Below are 12,570 nucleotides of genomic sequence, written 5' to 3'. Positions count from 1 at the left end.
CTCCAGTGTCCAGATATCTTCCTAACGACGTAACCGCCTGCAACCATTTAACTCTTCCTGCGTGCGAATTCCTCCAGCGTATATGGCCATCCCTATCTCCGTAACTTCCTACAGACGGGATATTCTTACCTACCAAGCGGGAGACAGTGGCCTATTCTCACTGGGCCAGTAATCCAGTCAAACAGAGGAATGCTCTGGGGACCCGTGTTCTAATCTCATCGTAGCAGATAGTGATGTTTCATTTCAATTAAAAAAAAAATCTGGAATGAAAAGTCTAATTATGACCGTGACGCCATTGTCGGTTGCTCTAACAACCCGTCCAGTTCAATTATGTAAATTAGCAAAGGAAATCAGCCGTCCATAATTGGTCTGGCGTACATGTGACGTCAGACACCCAGGTTACCTCTGAGACGGCCACGAACTCCACTCAGTTCTCAAGGGCAATTCTGGATGGACAATGACTACTCAGCTCGCATGAGCGAATGAAAGAAACAGCTGAACCTCTCACCATCTGAGTAACCTCACCCAGGCCGACAGCCTTTATTGATTATCTAATTGTCTCCAGTAGCTCTTGGGAGCTTTCTGCGTGGAAATTGGCCGCATTTACGCCATAAATCGAGGGCATATATTTGAAGTCGTTCTCCATTGAATGGGAATCGCAGTGGGACATTCGGCGTACTGCAAACAGCGCTATGGAAATGTACGTTCCTATTTATCACATAGCTGCTAACTCAAGAACGCGATTTCAGTGAAGACCGACAATGGAATAGCATGGTTATTGTAATTAACTGTTTGAGCCACTTTAAATTGCAAGTGGATTTAGTTAGCTATTTTCATCCAACATGAACCTTTAACTTATAGGAAACAAAGACGAGCAGCTTTTCCCACCACACCAGATTCCGATATTTGACAACATGTTTGTAACCCACTCCCTCCTGAACATTCTGCACTAAACAATCCAGACCACAGTTCCAATATTCTGTATTTTTGAGTTCATCATGATACAGGAAGAACCTGATTCGCTAGAAAGCGTACAGAGGAAAATTACACAAGATATCCAAGCCATCTGATTTTTCACGAGGACGAAGGAATGTAATGGCTTGTTTTATTTATGTCTTTATAAGTTGGTAAAAAGGCAGCTGAGGGGAGTTTTAATTCAGATGCATGCAATTAGGAATGACCTGGATCTAATGGATAACAAGGACATGTTTTCCTTAGTAAAACGTTTAGTTATAAGTAGGGCGTTGGAGGCTGGGGTGGGGGCGGGGTGGGGGGTGGGGGGTGTTGGGAGAACGAGGATTTAGAGGGAACATGAGAAGAAATATTTTCACCCGGGTATGTTGGGCCCATAGGAATTACTGACTGTGGAGTGAGCGATGCATTAGCTCCAATCACATTGAAGAACAATATTTGGAAATGCAGTAGAGGCAGTGAAGTCGGATACAGAATAATAACTGGTAAGAACGATTATGGTATAGAACATTTTCTTTCCCCCAGGGCATTGATTTAATGGGCAAAAATACCATATTTTTTGATATTTACTGTATAGTACTGGTTGGAGGTGCTGAGTTACTTTCAGTTACTGTCCTATTTTGAGCTTGTTTGCTTGATATTTCCTTTTAATTTAAAGTGATGTCTTATCTTGAGGAGCTATATGAGTTGAAGTTGCTATACATGTGTGAGGAGTGTAATAATATTGGAGCAGAGCTTGGAATGCATTTGTTTCATCTGACCTTAGGCCTTTTTGTTACATGAGTTTGAAGTGATATCTTTGAAGTGAAATGGCATCCTTTGAGTGTCTGTACCTGGTGGAGTGTCTGTGTCTGGTGGATTTACTGTATAGGTTGGAGGCTCTCAAGATTTGGGAGGTCTGTATTGGATAGTCGGCCTGTGTCTGCTGGTGAGTCTAAATTGGTTTCTGAAACAATATCGTCTGGACGGCCAGTATCACTTGAAAGTTCCGCATTGGTTGCTGGATTTTATAAGTTTGGGTACACTATAAAATGTCGGGTCTGCAACAGTTGGAGGGTTTGCATTAGATGTGCTGCCGGTATCAGTGATAGGGTTGAAGGGGCTACATCATGATTAGGAGCTGCAGCATTTTGAGGATCTATATTACTTTCCTTGTTTGATCAATTCAAAGTATTCCCGTTTGTTTCAGGTGTTAGTTTGTTTGAGAGGTTTTATCCATTTCCATTTAAGAATTAGTGTAATGTATTTTTTTTTAGTTGGTTCCAGCACTGGATGCTCACAATTAGTGTATTTAATAACGTACCTGAATGTCCAGAGTTAAATAAGGCAGATACTTCCCACCGTGTAGTGGAGCAACACTGAGAGCAATACTCAACTGGAAATTAATAAAGATTTGTTCACAAACGAGTGAAGGTCAGCACTTCGAAAAATATGACACCTACAAATGGAACGGGTGGTGTTTGAAAAACAAAACAGAAAAAGTAAGTTGCGCAAATAAAGCTGCTTATTTCCAAAAGTGCAGCAAATGTTCTAGCATATTTGCAACGGTCCCCGAGAGTAAAAATTAAAGGTGCTGGGATGTATTGCATAATTGCTTAATACAGGGAGTTTGTCTGCAGCACGAAGTGACAGATCATTTCACATGGAAAATGAATGAAACATAATTAGGAAAAAAAACCTGTTCCTCGGTATTCTTGGTGTTACTGGTAAGTGAGTATGACCATTGAAGCTGCCTAAACCCTTGAGTGAGCTGAGCATGATTTGACTTTGGAGCTGAAAATGTTACATGTTGATCTGGAGGTCACCGCTGTACAGAGACTTAATGATTGATATCATTTTGTTTGGTGAATCATTTCAACTATCTTTGTGTCTTATTGCATTTCTCTCAACTGAAAATAAACTCTGTTTGTATTCCTGTTATAGTCTTCAGTTGTGCACCGTGTAGTCCTTAGTCAGAACTTGGTGCAGAATTACCTCTGAGGGAAGTTATTGCCAGCGGCATTTGCCAGTGTTGAACTGCCCTCAGTGTGGGTCACTAAACCAAGTTGAACGTCTTATTCCAGTGATGATGTATTACTGGTTGAATCCGTCACTGTCGAATTTTACTGAGTATTTTTCACTAAATGGAGGAGCACACCTGGTCACATAATCCATATATTACTGAAAGTGTCTGACAGTGTTGTCTTCTATTGAATGTGGATAATTAACTGAAATGAAATAAGCTCATTAAATATCAAAGCCATTGTTTAGGTTACAGATTTCCCCACTCCATTGACACACCTATCTAGTTTACGGATGAAAGTAGGTGTGAAAGTTTTGTTGCTTTTGTCATCCACATAGAAAGAAAAATATTGATATCAAACTGCATCCATTTCAAATCTACACCAGTTAAAGGTAATTACTATCGACTGACATTGAAAGAGAAATGGACACTATTACTATATTTGAATTCTAGGGACAACGATGTACATTATTACACTTGGAATTACTCCAAACGTTATTTTTTATTCACTTAGGTGTGAACAAACCACGTGCACGCAGCGTGATCCTGATAATCTGTGGTTAGGAGTATTTTTAAAGCTCATTCTGCTGGGTAATTGCTTCTGAACGTCTTGAAATGTATCTTATTAAAATCTGACAGATAAGTTCACCTCTATGAATCAGATTCTATAAACATGATTTTGGTAATAATCTCTGTACTGAGCTCAGTGAGGGGTGTCCTCCAAGGGGAAGCATATATTACAGAGGAACATGAACAACGAACTTTCATAATACAGTGATCATTTTGTGGGTAATAACAAATAACAATATTGTCATCAATGATGAATTAAATATGTCTATTAACCCAGACCTGCTATCATCCTGTTTAAAATTATTGCAACTTTTTCATTGCAGGAATATTTTTCTGGTAAAATTAAGCACTGTATATATGACAAATTTGTAGGAGGGGTGATGGTCTGATCGGAAGTGAATGTCCCTATTTGAGCAATGGGTTCTAATGGAGAAGTATGGTTGGTCGGAGAAAAAACATATCAAATGGATTGATTCAGAGATGCCCGCCATTTTGAAAATATTTATTTAGCCAAACCTTATCCGGGGAGAGATTGATTGTCTCCCCCGCACTGGCCCCCGTCCTCGTCACCCCTTGCCCTGAATACAGTAAACTCTGTTGAAGTTGGGCGGGGCTCGGATTTGGGATGTGAAAGTGTTAGCTTTTGCCTTCTCGCTAACTCTTTTGTTATGATGTTAAAAATCATGTCCTTGCAGTCTTGCAAATGCACGGAAAAAATTTGGTCATCAAGTTTCACTGTATTTGCCCTTTCTTTCTCTTACAGTTATTTTAGTGGAGATTCTGGCCTTGTTACGGTGAAAGCGTTGTCTCTCCACCTGCACTACTCAGTACTCGGTGGCCATTTCAATGAAGGATCTGGTTTTCATTTTCACTGATGTCATACTGTGGTGGATCAGCATGTATTACTTCCCAAGCCTTTTCTTGAACATCACCCCTGTGTAAGCGTTATCATTGTCCTGAGTCGTGCAGCCACAGAATATTCTGTGTGGTGTGTTGTCACCTTCTCCTTTGATCGCTTTGTGGCTGTTTGTTTCCATACACTGAAAACGAAATATCGCACCAAGTAGACTGTGCCGGTGATTCTATCAGCAACTTGCATTCTGCTCTGTTCAAAGAACATTCCCTTCTACTTTGCATAAGAAACTGGAAGAATGATTGTGAATGTACAGTGGGACAGTTCTATGAAGCTTAGTTATTATACTGAGCCAGCACACGTGGGATTTGACTGATTGGATATAGTTTTAACTCCAGTGCCCCCATTCACTACAATTCTGTTGCTCAGCTCTCTTACAGTCAGGCAGATTTTAGTGGCAAGTATATTCCGTCAGGGCCTGACGGGTCAGAGCAAGAAAACCACAATGGCGCACAGATTGAGCGACCGACTGATTTGAAAGCAGTGCAACGATGTGTTGTATTCCTGAAATAACTGGCCTTTTTTGCCTAATTTGTCATCAGATTGTGCACCATTAAACAAGCTTCCGGCCAAGGAGGCGCCGTGGTGTTGAGGCACACGACAAGCATGAACGTTCAGTAAAATCAAGCAAGAAGTGAAGACAACGCCAGTGTTGAAGTGCTATGTCAATGAGGGAGTCACCTTGCAGTGTGACACCAGCGAGACGGGTCTGGGTGCAATTCTGATGCCAGAAAGCCAACCAGTCACATTTGCTCCCACAGAATTTACACAAATGGATGGACGGTAAACTCACATGGCGAATCAGCGACTGGCACTTGTTTTTTCCTTTGAGCAGTTTCATCAGTACCTGCTTGGGACAGACAACGTAACTGTTGAGCCCGACCAAAAACCTCTTCAAAGCATTTTTCGCTAACCACTGCTATCTGCTCCAAAGAGATTGCAAAGGATGCAACTTCACTTTTAAAGATATGATCTAGATGTGAGATACCAACAAGAAAACAGGTGTAAGTTGCAGACATGCTGTCATGCGAAACGGTTTCCATGTAGAAATTTGGGGTGGATACAAGAGAATGCGAAATCTTCCAGATTCAGCGTGAAGCAGCAACGATATATAGAACCATAGATCCAAAGAAAAGCTACACCTCAGAAGGAGGCCGTTCGGCCCTTCTTCTCCATGCCAGCCCGAGGACATCCATGTGCCCTTTCTAATCCCACCTTGCTGCACCCGGCCCATAGCCCTGCAGCTTACTGCACTTAAGGTGTAGACCCAGGTACTTTTAAAAAAAGTTCAGAGTTTTTGCCTCCACCACCAACTTGGGCAGCGAATTCCAGACACCCAAAACCCTCTGTGTAAATAAGTTCTTCCTCATGTCCCCCCTACACGTTCTGCCACTTAGCTTTAATCTATGCCCCCTGCTTCAAGAATTCTCCACCAAGGGATACAATTTATTCCTCTCCACTGAATCTATTCCCCTCATAATTTTGTACACCTCAATCATTTCACCTCTCAGCGTTCTTTGCTTTAAGGGGATAAAAAAAAACAACCTATCCAATCTCTCCTCGTAGCTACAATTTTCTAATCCCTGCAATATTCTTGTAAACTTCCTCTGCACTCTCTCGAGAGCAATTAAGCCCTTCCTGTAATGTAGTGACCAGAACTGCAAACAAAACTCCAGTTGTGGCCTCACCAGTGTATTAGACAATTCCAACATTATATCCTTACTTTGATATTCTATACCTCTGCCAATGAAGGAGAACATTCCATATGCCTTGTTTACAACCTTGTCTACTTGCACTGCTTCCTTCAGTGACCAGTGTACTTGTACGCCAAGAGCTCTCACTTCATCTACCCCTCTTAGTATATTACCATTTATTGTGTAATCCCTGCAACTGTTTGATCTGCCTAAATGTATGACCTCACACTTCTCTATGTTGAAATCCGTCTGCCACTTTATCACCCACTTCACCAACCCATTTATATTGTTTAGGAGATTATGGCTATCCACTACACTATCCACTACTCGGACAATCTTTGTGTGATCTGCAAATTTCCAAATCGTGCCCCCCACGTTCCTGTCCAAATCGTTAACATATAACACAAACAGCAAGGGTCCCAACACAGAGCCCTATGGAACACAACTTAAGACAACTTTCCAATCGCAAGGGCATCCATCGACCATTACCCTTTGTTTGACATTACAAAGCCAACCTTTTATCCAGTTTGCCACATTACCCTGAATCCCATGGGGTTTTACTTTCCTGACCAATCTGCCACGTGGGAGCTTGTCAAATGCCTTGCTAAAATCCATGTACACAACATCCACTCCATTACCTTCAACAACCCTTCTTGTAACTTCCTCAAAGAATTCAATCAAATTTTTCAGGCAACACCTTCCTTTAACAAATCCATGCTGACCATCCCTGGCTAGTGAGTACCTTTCCACGTGACAGTTAATCCTTTCTCTCAGGATTGATTCTACTAATTTGCTCACCACCGACGTAAGACTAACTGGCCTATAATTGTTTGGCATTTCCTTTGATCCCTTTTTAAGCAATGGAACTACGTTTGCATTTCTCCAGTCCTCCAATACCTACCCTGTATCTAGTGAGGATTGGATAATCATCCTCAGAGCATCGACTATCTCCTCCGTGACTTCCATCAGCAGTCTCAGAAACAATCCATATCACCCCGGTGACTTAGCAGCGTTCAAGGATTTCAACCCTTCGAGTACCTCCTCTCTCTTTATGATTATCACGTTCAATATCTCGCAATATTCCTCCTGGTCCGCTATATCTACATCCTCCCTTTCCTTTGTAAACACGGGGACAAAATATTCATTCAAAACCCACACCACAGCCTCTGCATCTACACACAAGTTTCCATCTTCATCTCTGATATGTCCTACTTTTTCCTTAACTAAAATTTTTGGCATTAATTTATTAATAAAACATCGTTGGGTTATCTTTAAATTTACTTGCGAATATTTTTTTTCATCCCCTCTATTTGTTTTCCTTATTTTCTTTTTTACTTCGCCCCTGCTCTTCCTATATTCACCTCGGCTACCTGCAGTGTTTAGTTCTTTCTGCCTATCATAAGCTTTGTTTTTCTGTTTGATCTTCCCCTGTATTCTTCTAAACAACCAGGGTGTTCTAGATTTGGCAGTGCCACTCTTTGTTTTGCAGGGGACATGTCTACTTTTTACAATTAGTAACTCGCTTTTTAGTGCTTCCCACTGGTTTTACATTGCTTTATCCTCCAGCAGTGCTGTCCAGTCCACCTCAGCCAAGTCCATTCTCATTTCGGCAAAAATTGCCTTCCCCCAATTCAAGACTTTTAATCCTGCTTTACCTCTGTCCTTTTCCATGGTAATGCTAAATCTAACTGGATTGTGATCACTCTTCCGGATATGGTCGTTAACTGTCACTTCACCCATTTGCCCTTCTTCGTTCCCCACGACTATGTCTAGAACTGCATCTCCTCTTGTTGTGTTTGTCACTAATTGGTTGAAAAGAAAATCCTGGACATACTGCATGACTGTTTCTCCCTGAGCGCCCCTTATATTGTTTGAATCCCAGTTGACATTAGGATAGTGAAGTCTCCTGGTATTATTGCCCTATTGTTTTTACAAGCAGAAATTTGCCTTCATATTTATTCTTCCCTTTCAAGATTTGGGGGTCTGTAGTATACTCCCAGTAGTGTGAATGCCCCTTTTTTATTTCTAAGCTCAATCCATTCAGCCTCGTTTGTTGACCCATTTACTATATCATCCCTTCTCACAACTGGAATTCATTATTTAAACATTAGTGCCAACCCTCTCCTTTTTATCTCCTACTCTATCGTGTCTGAAGGCCATATAACCATGGACATTAAGCTGCCAGTTTTTTCCCTCCTTTAGTCAGGTATCCGTTATAGCAATGACATCCTGCTGCCATGTGTCTACCTGTGCCCTTAACTTATCTACCTTGTTTGTAATACTCCTTGCATTGAAGTACGAACAGTTTAACCTGTCAATTTGCCTTGCTGTACACTTTGCAAACTTTGCTTCTCCTGTAACTCCATGTCTACCACAACGTCCCCATCTAATGTTCTTCCTCCATTTTTCTGTTCTGAATCTGACCTCCTGGGATCACATCCCCCTGCCATACTAGTTTAAATACTCCCCAACAGAACTAGCAAATGTCCCCGCATGGACACTGGTCCCAACTCTGCCTGGGTGCAGGCCGTCTGATTTGTACAGGTCCCACATTCCCCATAGTGCAATATCAACGTGCCTAGTTGTGTTTAAAAATATGGATTTCTTGTAATCGGTAGATTTCTGTTTTAGATAGTCCAACGCAGATTCTCCCTGCATTTGCTTGAGTAAAACGATTGTTGACCTGTAACTGCGTTTCCTGTGGTCGATTATTAGAAGTTACCACAACAGCTGGCGTAGTTTGCAATGTACTTGTTTTGAAACATTGGCGCGGCACTGCAATAATGGTTGAGTATAGTTTATTTACCACCCATAGTAGCGCAGTAGGCTGATCCGTATACAGTTTAGTCGAGTATCAAATATCCTAAAGGGAAACTCAGTGCAGGGAGCGCTGAGAATAGAGAGTGGTAGCAATTGGCCAATCCACGTTGGAAGTATCCGTTCAGGGGCCATGCGTGGCCAAGCCTATGCTGGTGGTATCCACAGAGTGGCTGAAAGGTAGCGAAATCTGAGCTGGTGGGATCTGCACGGAGGACGATGAGATGAATAGATGCAGTCAGGGAAGGAGAAATAGAGCAGCGTTAATCCTTGATTAGGTGTCGGAGTGCACCTTCACTAGTTTTATAGCGCAAAGACAGTCAAAGTTTCTTAAGGACATGCGGAAGGACGGGTGGGATCCTAAAGGTCTGCCTTTGAATTTTTTTTGGTAAATTACCTAATAATGAATTGATCTAATTCACAGCAGCTGTTTGTGCTGAAGTCGCAGAACAAGAGAGGGATAGAGACAGAAAGAAAGGGGTACCCTTGGGGGGACGGGGGGGGTGGGGGCGGTGGTGGTGGTGGGGGGGGGGGGGTGGTGGCGGGGGCGGGGTTGATGGTGGCATGGAATGGGGGGTGATTGTTAATGAGCAGTGACTGGCGCACTAGTAGAGGAAATGTGAGCTTCAGTCGTTTTGATTGTCCCTGTAGCTGGAATTTCCAAGTTCCCTTTATTCCCCTCACTGCTACTTGAAGTTTTGTTTACAATGTAAAAGCCTTAAGTCATTAAGTTCAATGCTATAAGAATGGAAACACATACATTTGTATACTTGTGTGTGGTGTGCAATAAAATGTTTGTGCACATGGAAGCATTTGTCTCTGGCCTTTAATGTGTTTCCTTCCCTAAATTGTCATTTGTGTATGAATATCAGCACTTCAGTTGCAAAACACTCTTATTAGGTTAAACAAAACGTATACTCAAACATTCCAATATTTTGAGTATAAGGTTCGAGCTCCGACTTCCAGTAAAATGGCGATTACAATGTATGTTTTTATTACAAAACAAGGTTCCCCTTTGTTTGAGATGAGCCAGTCGATTTAAAAAAAAAATACTTTAAATTCAAAATGATTCTATGAAAACCAAAAGGCATAATTACGTGGTCCAGGTTCTTTACATGGATTAAAAAGAGGTCCCTTCAAAAGTCACTTTTGAAGAGATGAATTAAATAATAAAATAAATCTGCATCCTAACAGCACTGTTATGTCAATTTGGGAGCATCTTGAGACACGAGACGTGCGTTGCACTCTAGCAGGTTAGTTTTGAAAGACTAAGATGCTATATAATATAAATTATATGAGTTGGCAAACATATGAGACTTTTCACTTGGATTTAAATTTATACGCATGAGAAAGGGTTTTTTTGATAGCTTAAATTACAGTTTTAATAAAGTTCTTTAAAAATGTAGTTTTGCTCCCGACAAAGTTCTCAAAACGAAGTTTTTTTAATTTTAAAGTATTTGACAATAATTCAAAATGCTACACGCATTTTGTTTTAAGCATTTTTACATTTTAACTATCAAGGCAATAGAGAAGTAGAGCTCAAGGGAGTTTTAGGGTGATCACTGTCAGAAGGAGTAAAACAAGTAAAAAGATAAGAAATCTATAGATTAGGCGATTGAGAATAGGGAAAGGTAATGCTTAACCCCAATTTACTAGAAGAGGGACACATGTAAAGAGAAAGCTGGGAGAAGGTTAAATAAATTTGTTACTGACTATATTAATGTGCCTGCGAGTGACAAAATGTAAGGCCATATGATTAACACCATGATCAGATGCAGGGTTAAGCGGCTGACAGAGAGAACCGCTGCTGGAAGTGAAGGTGCTGAGCCATTGAAAGACCGGATACGAAGTTGCATTGTAGAAATTATACCCATATAAGTTTATACCCAAAATATGACGTTAAGGTCAAGACATGGACAAAGTTTGGTATAAATCGAATTTTTTGCTAAGGTCGCACAGGGAATGGCGATGAGGGTTAAAATGTTTGGAGAACAATTGTTAAATCAGGTGCCTAAATCAAAGGCAGAATTAGTACAGATGATTTGGCCCAGCACCTTTACAATCCTAAACTGGATAATTGTCCTGTGCTAATTGCTGGTGGAGCATAAAGAGAATGGGCAGCACCATGGAATTGGCGAGGCCAAGTTACAAAATGGGAGACCGTAAGAGTTAAAAATGATTTCCATGTTTTTAGCAAAATCAAAGTTAAGCAGAATTCTCCAGGTGAACGTTGTATACCATAAGGGCTGGTATCAGCAGCAGTCCCCAGAAAGACCTTGGAAATCCTAACGGATTAAGTGTTTAAGAGACAGAAGCGCTGATTAAGAGAAATAAATATGGTAAATGCAAACAGGGCCAGAGCTGGAGCCAGGCGAGAATGAGATAAATAAGCCGTGCTTCGGAAAGTAAAAGGTACACACCTGGGACTGGAGACATCTCTTATTAATTGTGTGGTTATGTATTGAAAAGATTGGAATTTCAATAATGCAATGTGATGGCACATTGTGTACAATGTGTACATGATCAGTTGTGAATAAAAATGATGGTTTTCCTGTAATCAGTAGATTTCTGTTTCAGAAAGTCCAAGGCAGAGTCTCCCTGTGTTCCCCTGAATAGAATGAACATAATCTGTATCTGAGTCTCCTTGGGTCGATTCTTATAAGCACCACATCATTTCCTATTTAACTGCTCGAACAGAAACCGATTGTAACTATATTCCGAGGGGGAAATGATGAGGGCAGCACTGTCACTGCAGTCAATCCTCTTGTCATTGATGTATTCTACTCTGAGCACTTTTTCTTTAAACACTATACTTGTTTTAGATTTGATTAATTCCCTTCCCCGAACACGGCCCTGCACATCTCTGTTTAATGAGCTTCATTTGTCAAGTTCGGCCTCTGAGGTGGGGTTAACATGGAGCTGTGGCTATTCAATAGTCCTCTTTTGTAACTGATTTAGCTTTGTTGGACCACTGTAAAATTTGTTATTCAGAGGCTTCAAAATCCAATGTGCAGCGAAATTACTCATTAGGTGTGTCCCTTTGTGAAGAGATGCCTGAAACTAAGCAGCGTGCATATCGGGTTTTCTGAATACAGAACTCAGACTGCAAATATCAGTAGCGACAATAATAAACTGTTAATGATGAAATTAATAGAATGCTTTTCGCAGATATGGTGCCAACCTGGTGATGAGACTTGCAACTTCAATAGTGCATCTATGGCTTTTTTATTTAACAAAGGATGCAGGAGAAGCAACGTTCTTTCGAAAATCAAAGGCATTCATCAAGGTACCACACAGCTCCAGTGTGCAGAGACTTGTACTGCACCCAGTATGAGACATGTTGTATAACCAATGTTCTGTAATGCTTTAATATCAGCTTCTTGAGTGTTTTTAAGTCCATTCCGCTACAAACGAGCCTAAAATGTTGTTAGCATTTTCGTGTTATTTTTTAAACTTTATCGCTATTCTAAATGATTTTAAAACTTTTCCCTTGAGGCCCTAAACCATATTTTTGGCGCTTATGTTCTATATTGTTTTCTTACCAAAGTGCGGCAGCTTGGGCTTTGAATTATTTCATTGAATTAGACATTTAAATACATTTT

This window comes from Cetorhinus maximus, chromosome 20, assembly GCF_964194155.1.
Source record: "Cetorhinus maximus chromosome 20, sCetMax3.hap1.1, whole genome shotgun sequence".
Lineage (NCBI taxonomy): Eukaryota > Metazoa > Chordata > Chondrichthyes > Lamniformes > Cetorhinidae > Cetorhinus > Cetorhinus maximus.
The sequence above is the reverse complement of the archived record's forward strand: the minus strand, read 5'-3'. Positions refer to the sequence as shown.